Source organism: Notolepis coatsorum, assembly GCF_963971535.1.
Source record: "Notolepis coatsorum genome assembly, chromosome: 12".
In the NCBI taxonomy this organism is placed as follows: Eukaryota; Metazoa; Chordata; class Actinopteri; order Aulopiformes; family Paralepididae; genus Notolepis; species Notolepis coatsorum.
In genome coordinates, this window is record NC_140176.1 from 10,603,123 (window position 1) to 10,613,122 (window position 10,000).

A 10,000-nucleotide genomic window follows, 5' to 3' on the forward strand; every position below is an offset into this window, starting at 1 on the left:
GATACCGATATCAACCGATACCGATATATGCAGGGTTTACCCCCCCCCCCCCCCCCCCCAAAAAATGAATAATTTCAGGTAATTAACATTACATATCTCGTGGAATTAACACAACATACTTAACTTACTTATACTTGTACTTATTAACATACTTATACTTATTAACATGCATACCTTTGACAATAAATAAAATAAGAATTTGTTCTTACTTGCTTGCCTGGGTAAATAAAGGTTAAATAAATGTAAAAAAAATATTTTCTTTAAACCGTTACCAATAATTTCCGATATTACATTTTAATGCCAATATCGGCCAATAATGTCGGTAGGCCGATAATATCGGACATCCCTACTGTAGACCTAAAACCCCCATTAAGTCCCATTCACATGTAGTGATGGGTGTCGTCCTCTGCTTTGTTAGCAGGAAAGACAAAATAATATCATGAATGTTCCCAAAGACTGGATGAACTTTGAAGAGTAACATCTTAACCAGAACACACATCAATTAGACAAAAGCGAACATCTATTAGAAAACACTAAAGATGGCGGTCAGGTGGCGTAGCGGAGATTGCGTTCGTCACCAACACCGGAGACGCTGGATTCGCCTGTTCGAATCCAGCTCACAGCCGGCGTTGTCACCAGCTTGGCTGGCCGTTCACACTAATACAATTGGCAGTATTAGAGGGTGGGAGAAGCTGGCGGGGTGGGTCCGGGTCGTTGTAAACAGCGACTCCTACAGTTCGGTCGGGGCGCCTGCTCAGCGTGGATAGGATCTAAGGGCGGTAGTGTGATCCTTCCACACGTTACACCCTCTCAGTGAGAGTCCGCGCTGCCAGGTGAAAAGAAGCGGTTGATTGGCTAGACGTGTGTTGGAGGAAGCACGTGATAGCCTCCACTCTCCCAGACCGACTGTGGGGGGTAAGTGCGCAGCGACCAGGAAGGGGATTGGGAATTGGCATAACGACTAACATTGGGATGGGAGAAAATCGGAGGAAAAAGGAGGGGGAAAAAGATTAAAAAAAAAACAAAAAAAAAACACTAAAGATTCTGTTTAAGAATTAAATGAAAGCTCAAAGTTACAGTACAGTAAGCAGACAGGATGCAGTGATGGAGACAGGGGTCCTCATGCTCGAACGGACTTACTAGAAAGTTATGAACAAATCTCTTTGTAACTCCACATACGAACTTCTCAGGGCGATTTTGGCACGATCTAACGGTTTCTTTTCGGAGATTCGTAAACAGGATTTACGAACATGGAAAGGCAGTCATAAATAGGACATGTGCGCCTGTGTTCTTAAGGGCTTCATTTTGGAGAAATCATTGGCGATTGTGTTCACGTCGATTCTACAGATGTCCTCGGAATTAAATAATTATAATAATAATAATAAATATGACAATATTTGTACAAACAATTACATTTTACATTTATAGTAATGACTCAACGAGGCATCGTGATGTCCGAAAATAAATAAAAGCACCACACAAACATTGCAAATGACAGTGAATAAATAAATAAATAAATAAATAAGAACTCAACTCAATCACGCGGATATAGAGCTATAGCACTATAGTGGAATAGACTGCATTAATATTCCATATACCGTCTTGTTCTCTATTGTTATTATGTATTGTTGGTTTTATTTATTTCTTACATTGCTTAGTGTGCACATCGTAAGAGCCAATGGAGAAACATTCCACTGCTCATCTTACTCTTCATGAGTTGAATCCACACAAATGACAACAGAGTCACACAAAGGATTTGTTTAACAAATTCCATATAAATCTATAGCTTATTAAAGATGCAGCAGCTGGATACAGGCGGCTTGGTGAGGGTGCATACAGAGCGCTCCTGGGCGCGTCTATTCGAAAGGCAACCGGTTCATGCTTCCGCGTTCGCGTTTTGCGCTCTCATTGGCCACTGCTGTTTCTGGTCGCACCAATCGTGTGACGGCAAGTTCTTTCGCCGGTTAAGCTTAGGCACTCTTTCGAAGTTGGTTAAGGTTAGAGTTTGTCTTCGAGCAGGGCGATAGAACACCAGCCCTGATTCCAAACTCTAACCTTAACCAACTGCGAAAGAGTCGCCTAAGCTTAACCAGTGATAAACTAGGCGTTAGGTAGTTTGCAGGGTGTTCGAGGCGGAAATGGCCGCGTCACACGATTGGGCGCACATGTCACATGACCAGAAACGTCAGTGGCCAATCAGATCGCACCAGAAACGTCAGTGGCCAATCAGATCGCAGAACGCGAATGCGGAACTGGAAATCCGTTGGTAAAAAACTAGACGCCTCCTGGGCAGACACACGCACGCATACACACACACACACACGCACGCACGCACTGCTGGAAGATATAGCGGATCGTGCACTGAGGAGTGAGGACCAGTACGGATCTATGCGGATCTATTCGCAGAGAGCGATGAGTACCAAGACCTGTGTAATACCCTGGAGCCAGCAGCACTGAGGAGCCGGGCCAGACGCTCAAACCCTGTGCCACCACACGTCCAGGTGCTGTCCACCTTGGGCACGTGTGCATCAAGGCACCCTCCCCAGATGTGTTTCCATATGTCAACAGAAAGCAATACCACTCCACCATCTCTCTCCTGTGTTTTGAAATCGTTTTTTTGGACTTTCACATGAGCCCATTTATTTTTCACCTCAGCCGCTGTGCGCTCCTCTCCTGACTCCACGTTAAAGCACTGTCACCTTCAGTGAGCTGAGATGTGATGTGCTGCACGGAGGGCCACAGGGCCAGGAAATGTGATTGGAAATATGGTACATCATTTAACAAGGAAAACGACAAGTCTTACATCAATATTTAAACTTAAATTTATTTTTTATCTAAACAATTATGTATTTATGTTCCTTGTAATGATCAAGATCACAAAATCACTCATCATATAATAATAAAAATGTAACCAAGATTGACTAAATACATTCTCTGGAACCCTTTGGATGGCCAGAAGTAATGTAATGGAGGGTAAAATTTGGCCGGAGGGCCAAAAAGATGCACAAGCTTTTTTTTACAGGAGACTGACACTTTCAGAATACATATTCACATATTCTTATGACCCAAAACTGATCTGGCGGATTACCGTATAAACCTTCTTTTAAACTACAAAATGATTAATTAATTAAATTTAATTAATTAATTAATTATTAGCCTACAGTGTTTTATTCAACATGGACTTGAGGGCTCTGACCTCTCTCCCTCTTCCCAAGGCCCACGTGAGGGTCCCGACCCCCACTTTGAGAACCAGTGTCCTGGAGCACCTTGACACGGACGCTTGTGTAACTCTGTTGTTTTCTCGGAGGCGGACTCGAGGAAATGTTTACTAGAGTTTCTGTCACACGGTGGAAATCTCCCCCCACCCCCTCTCTGGGGAGCAGGTGGACCCCACAGACACACACAGACACACACACACACACACACACACACACACACACGCACACACGCACAACACACACACACAGACACTGACACACATGCACACGCATCTCCACATACACACACACACACACACACACACAGACACACACACACACTGACACACACACACACACACACACACACACACACACACACAGACACACACACACACACACACACACACACACACACACACACACACACTGACACACACACACACACACACACACACACGCACACGCATCTCCACATACACACACGCACACGCATACAAGCGTGGATGCACACACTCACACGCACACATACATAAACACAGACACATGCACACACACTGACACACACACACATGCATCTCCACATACACACATGCACACACACACACGCATCTCCACATACACACACGCATGCAAGCATGGATGCACACACTCACATGCACACATACATAAACACAGACACATGCAGGTACACAGATACACAAACACACACATACACAATCAATCATACACACACACACAAATAGTTGTGTTCACTGCTCACACACACACACACACACACACAACACACACACACACACACACACACACACACACACACAACCTCCACCCCCCCCCCCCCCCCACCCACCGCCCTGTGGATGCCCCCCACACCCCAACCCTGCCCCCTACCCCTCTCTTGACCCATCTCATGGAGGGGCGTCTGTGGATGGCCTCTGTGCCCCCCCCCCCCTCTGCACCTCCTATCCTCTCTGTCAGAGCTGAGAGCCAGAGGATGGGGGTACTGAGGAGGTGCCGAGGAGAGAGAGAGAGAGAGCGGGGGGCAGGGGGGAGGGGGGGTACTGAGGAGGTGCCGAGGAGAGAGAGAGAGAGAGCGGGGGGAAGGGGGGGGGTCAGAGAAGTCAGGATGTGAGTAACGTGTCTCCAGTCCATCTCCTCACATCCTGTTACTACAGGATATAGACACTTGGACGGAACCCCTGGGTCACAGCACCCCCCCCCCCCCCCCCCCCCCCCCCCCCTTCCACTAACACCCCTCCCGTCCCGGATCTACCGGACCTCCCGGGCCATTTTCACACAGCTGGGGGGAGGGAGAGAGAGAGAGAGAGAGAGAGAGAGAGAGAGAGAGAGAGAGAGAGAGAGAGAGAGAGAGAGAGAGAGAGAGAGAGAGAGAGAGAGAGAGGATGGCCTCCTGGGTATTGTTCCCAGAGAGCAGGGGTCACGTTAAAGATCCTCGACGAAGTGCAACAATCCTTCCAGGGAAAAAACACTCCAGACGCTGTGACAGCAAGGGGACTGGAAGTCTGGGACAGGCTGACAGAGGGGGGAGGGGGGAGGGGGGAGGCGGGAGGGGGACTGGAGGTCTGGGACTGGAGGTCTGGGACGGACAGGCCAACAGGACGGAACGGAGGCAGGGAGGGAGGGGGCGGGGCGGGGCGATGGGAAGGTGGTGGAGGGTAGAAGTACAGGTATTACTTCAGGCTCCAGGCATCTGTGACGTGAGGGGATCGAGACAATACTTGTGTGTGTGTGTATTTTTGTGTATATTTCTGTGTGTGTGCGTGCGTGCGTGCGCGCGTGCGCGCGTGTGTGTGTGTGTGTGTGTGTGTGTGTGTGTGTGTTCTAGGGAAATGTTTTCCATTTCCTTGATCCTGGATCCTGGGAGTGTTTCGCGCCCCACCCAATCATCATTCACCAATTGCTATCTCAAACTCCTCCAATCACAACTAGTGCTTCCTTTCAAACAAGCAACAGTTTCGATTGGATGATCTATCATCAGCAAGTGAATGTTTCCGTTTAAATTTTTTATTGATTGCAGTGAAAGCTAATTTATTCCAATACAATTGGAATTTCCTGAGCCTGTGCAGAAGACAATTGATCTACTGCAGTTGATCACAAAGCCACAAGGGGGCAGCGTGAAAACTATGCTGACCTTTTAACACATAGGGCGGGATCCACAAAGGGTTTGCGTGGCTTTTTCTGACGCAAAGCCGGTGCACATCGCTCTGAAACTCTGTTTGGTATCCACAGAGGACGCGCAACTGGTGAAATGAGGTGGCGCATGCGTTTCGTCAGCATTGCCTCCGGTACAATTGGCGCGTCTTTAAATGAGGTAATATGGGCGGAACATGTCCCCTTTCTATGTAAATGAGCCTCGTCGACTTATTGCTCGGCACCTACCGTCTTCACAGACATGGTGGTAAATAAGCAAAGCCCTAAACGCTAAGGCCGTGTTCACATCTGAAAGTCCCCGGATAGTCCCGACTTTCTGGACTCAAAATGTGAGAATGATACATTGTTTGTAGGGATGTCCGATATTATCAGCCGATATTGGCATTAAAATGTGATATCGGAAAATATCGGTATCGGTTTTCAAATATTTTTTTTAATGAATTTTTTTAACATTTCTATAACTTTTATTTACCCAGGCAAGCAAGTAAGAACAAATTCTGATTTGATTTATTGTCAAAAGTATGCATAATGTTGTGTTAATTCCACAACAAGAGATATGTAATGTTAATTACCTGAAATTATTCCGTTTTTTGGGGGGGGGGGAACCCTGCATATATCGGTATCGGTTGATATCGGTATTGGAAATTAAGAGTTGGACAATATCGGTATATCGGTATCGGTAAAAAAGCCAATATCGAGCATCCCTAATTGTTTGATTTTGGTTTGCGTTCACACTGCCCTTTTTTTGAGCGAACCTAATTTGTAGTTGAGTTGAGAGAGAGAGATAGCAAGAGAGAGACTCTCATTACGTGCGCTGCGCGAGTCTGACTAGAGAGCGAGCGAGTGAGAGCGAGAGAGTGAGAGCGAGAGAGAGAGACTGTCATAACTTTTTTGAGCGAACCTAATTTGTAAACAAAGGACATGCAGTCGCCAAGTCGTTCATTCTATTGGACAGATAATTTTTCGGGAAAATCCTGCTCGCACACACACTCTCTCTCATTCTCGCTCGCACACACACACACACTCTGTCGCTTGCTCCCACACACACACACACACACACACACACACACACACACACACACACACACACACACTTCCAAAAACCCTGCGCTTCCTAGATTAGGTACTATATAAATTTCGATTGCGTTCACAGCACACCAACATCAAACCGCACCATGCTCCACTTTGAAAGGGACAGCTGTCCAAACTTTAATCAACAGTATTATGGCGTTTATACAGTTTGTTTAAACAAGTGAACGTCCTCCGAGCTCTCTCTCTCTCTGCCAACAGCGCTGTCAGGTGCACTGCAGACCCGCAAGCCAACTGCGCTGGTATCTCATCCACGCAATGTCCTTAGTGGATAGCTCGCAAAGGCGGAGCAGAATCCGTGTGCAAACCCCACGCAGTTAAGGGTGCAATTCCCACCGCGCAATCCATTCTTAGTGGATCCCGCCATTATTATTTTTTTATTTTATTTTTTTTATTATTATCTTTCTTCCCCTCCTTTTTTCCAGATTTTTCTCCCATCCCACCCTTCCTGGTTGTTGCGTACTTTCCCCTACTGTTGGTCCGGGAGGCGTGTACCTGTTCCGCAACAGTAAGTGACTTCCGGGGTAGGCCTGATTGGCCCCGACAGGCACGTGACGCGGCAAACTCAGGACGCGCAACGAGGCTGCTGAGAGCTGTCGCGCGGAAATAGGCTGTCTATTGCCATTCTCTAACACAAACTCTAACCTTAACCAGCTCCTTAACAGCGCCTAAACTTAACCGTTCTAACCTTAACCAACTCCGAAACAATGCCTAACCTTAACCTTAACCTTAACCATGCCTAACCTTAACCATAGAAAGAATATTGCCATTCTCTAAGACAAACTCTAACCTTAACCAGCTCCTTAACAGCGCCTAAACTTAACCGTTCTAACCTTAACCAACTCCGAAACAATGCCTAACCTTAACCTTAACCATAACCATGCCTAACCTTAACCGGCGAAAGAATACACGTTAAAAAAAAATCACGTAAAAAAAAAAAGATTTGATGGGATTCGAACTCACCAACAACGGACCGCAGGATCACAGGACCGCTTCTCTGCCAGGTGAGCTATAGCGCCGAATGAGAGTCATGGCGTATTTGGACGGTTACGTAATTCCGTAAGCTCTGCCACTCGGCTCCGCGGAGCGTGCCGCGCGGCAGAGAAAGTTGCGCGTCACGTGCCTGTCGGGGCCAATCAGGCCTACCCCGGAAGTCACTTACTGTTGCGGAACAGCTACACGCGTCCGGGAGACCGGAGACTGTCACATGCTTTCCTCCGACGCATGTGCAGCCTGGGGCAGGCCAACCTGGCCGCGCAGGTTCTCACCGGGGAGAGTGTAGCGTGTGGGAGGCCACACTATCTCTCCTTAGTTCCAACCCTTGCTGAGCAGGCGCCCCGACCGAACTGTAGGGGTCGCTGTCCACAACGCCCAGGACCCACCCTTCAGCTTTCCCACCCCCTGATACAGCCAATTGTATCAGTGTGAGAGGCCAGCCAAGCTGATAGCAACGCCGGGAGCTGGATTCGAACAGGCGAATCCAGTGTCTCCCGGTGTTGGTGACGAACGTAATCTCCGTGCGCCACCTGCCCCCCTGCCATTATTCTTTAATGTCGTTCTGCCAAACAGGGCTGTGCTATATAGCCAACAAATGATACTGGCTGACATATGTTGAACAAAGTTGAAAAAGAATATTGAACAAAGAGGGAAATATCTCATATTTATATATGTATTTATATTTATATGTTAAATATCGCTTTGCAGGTTAGTTTCTGCCTCTATTTATATTTATATGTTAAATATCGCTTTGCAGGTTAGTTTCTGCCTCTGATTGAAGTGTGCAGAAATAACATTGTGCATAACATTGTACTTTAAAGTAAGACAAATGCACATTTTTGGAACATCTCAAAGACAAAAAGTTGTACCTCATCCCATTTCTGCATTGTACTGTATACTGTATTGTATTGTAACTCAGTTACTAATTTTTTCTACTCTGTATTGTATATTGTATATAATTGAACACTTTTTGTTTACGCTTTGTTTACGTACTTGACTTTCTATTTTATACTTTATCTATTTTTATCTAGCACACTCTCAGGAGCATAACGGAAAAAAGCATTTCATATAAAAGTATTCTGTATTTTTTTTTGTATGACAACTAATAAAGAAACTTGAAACCGGGGCGCCCCAGTGGCGAACCACATAGCGCGCTCAGCCGCGACACGGCCGACCCGGGTTCGACTCCCGAACCCGTCGTTATTTGCCGAATGTCTTCCCCCCACTCTGTCTCCCATTCCTCCTCTGTCTCTCCCTACTGGACTGCCCAGTAGAAATAAATAAAGCGATAAAACGCCAAAAAATATATTTTTTTTTAAAAGAAACTTGAAACCACGAGAGGGGCCTCCGGTCATCCGGTCGACACACAGAGGACCACGGACTCAGTTAAATGATCTGTCTGAACGGTTCCAACTTAACAACATTAACCAATCTAAATGAACCCACGTTTTTGTCCTGTTGCAGTGTTTTTAAGTACAACCGTTTATAGGAAATACACTTCAAACTATTCTCCCAACAGAATCCCAGTGAAACCGTCGATAAAAGATACGCTCAGAATCCGCCTCATCGTTGCTCAGCGCACAGCAAACCGCTGCTGTCGGGACAAAACCTCATAACTCCAAAAACCCAACTTTTCAGCAGATGAAAAAAACTAACACAGATTTGAGGGTGAATAGAGTTAGGAGGTTTAGACAGATGATCGGTTTAATGCTTTCCCATTGTTTAAACTTTGTAAAACCCACACACACATATGGAGGATGATCTACGGAGTTGATTTATATAATAAAAAAAAAATTCAAAAAATGGAGTTATGAGGTTTTGTCCCGACAGCAGCGAAACTCAGGTCGTTGCTGCCAAACAAGCCCTGTGATGATTCCAGCACATGTAGGGGGTCTTTGAAGTGTTATGATGCTGGCAGGCCTTCTGATCACGCCATCTCTGCTTCCCTTACGCCAGGCGTACCAGCTGCTGAAGGCATCAAGGGGCACACTGGACGTCAGGAGGAGGGAAGGAGGACAGGAGGCGAGGAGACATGAGAATGAGACAGGAGGGGAGGGGTGGAGGGGAGGAGGAGGAGGAGGAAGAAGAGGAAGGGGAAGAGAGGATGTCGAGGAGAAGGGAGGAGAGGACAGGAGGAGAGGTTATGGAAGAGGAGGAGGAGAGGGAAGGAGGAGAGGAGAAGGGAGGAGAGGACAGGAGGAGAGGTTATGGAAGAGGAGGAGGAGAGGGAAGGAGGAGAGGAGAAGGGAGGAGAGGACAGGAGGAGAGGTTATGGAAGAGGAGGAGGAGAGGAGAAGGGAGGAGAGGACAGGAGGAGAGGTTATGGAAGAGGAGGAGGAGAGGGAAGGAGGAGAGGAGAAGGGAGGAGAAGACAGGAGGAGAGGTTATGGAAGAGGAGAGGGAAGGAGGAGGGGAGATGGAGGAGAAGGGAGGAGATGACGGGGCTAGAAGTTAGGGGAGGGGAGGAGGTGTGGGGAGTGGGAGAGGGGATAAGAAGAGGAGGAGAATGGAGGAGAGGAGGAGGTAAAGAGAGGGGGACGAGGAGA

The 10,000-nt window shown here is 47.1% G+C and overlaps 1 protein-coding gene across 1 annotated transcript in view; it reads left to right on the forward strand.

The window, feature by feature from the left end:
• Positions 1–10,000, forward strand: part of flt1 (fms related receptor tyrosine kinase 1) — a 62,764-nt gene that overhangs the window by 20,662 nt on the left and 32,102 nt on the right. The window lies entirely within an intron of this gene.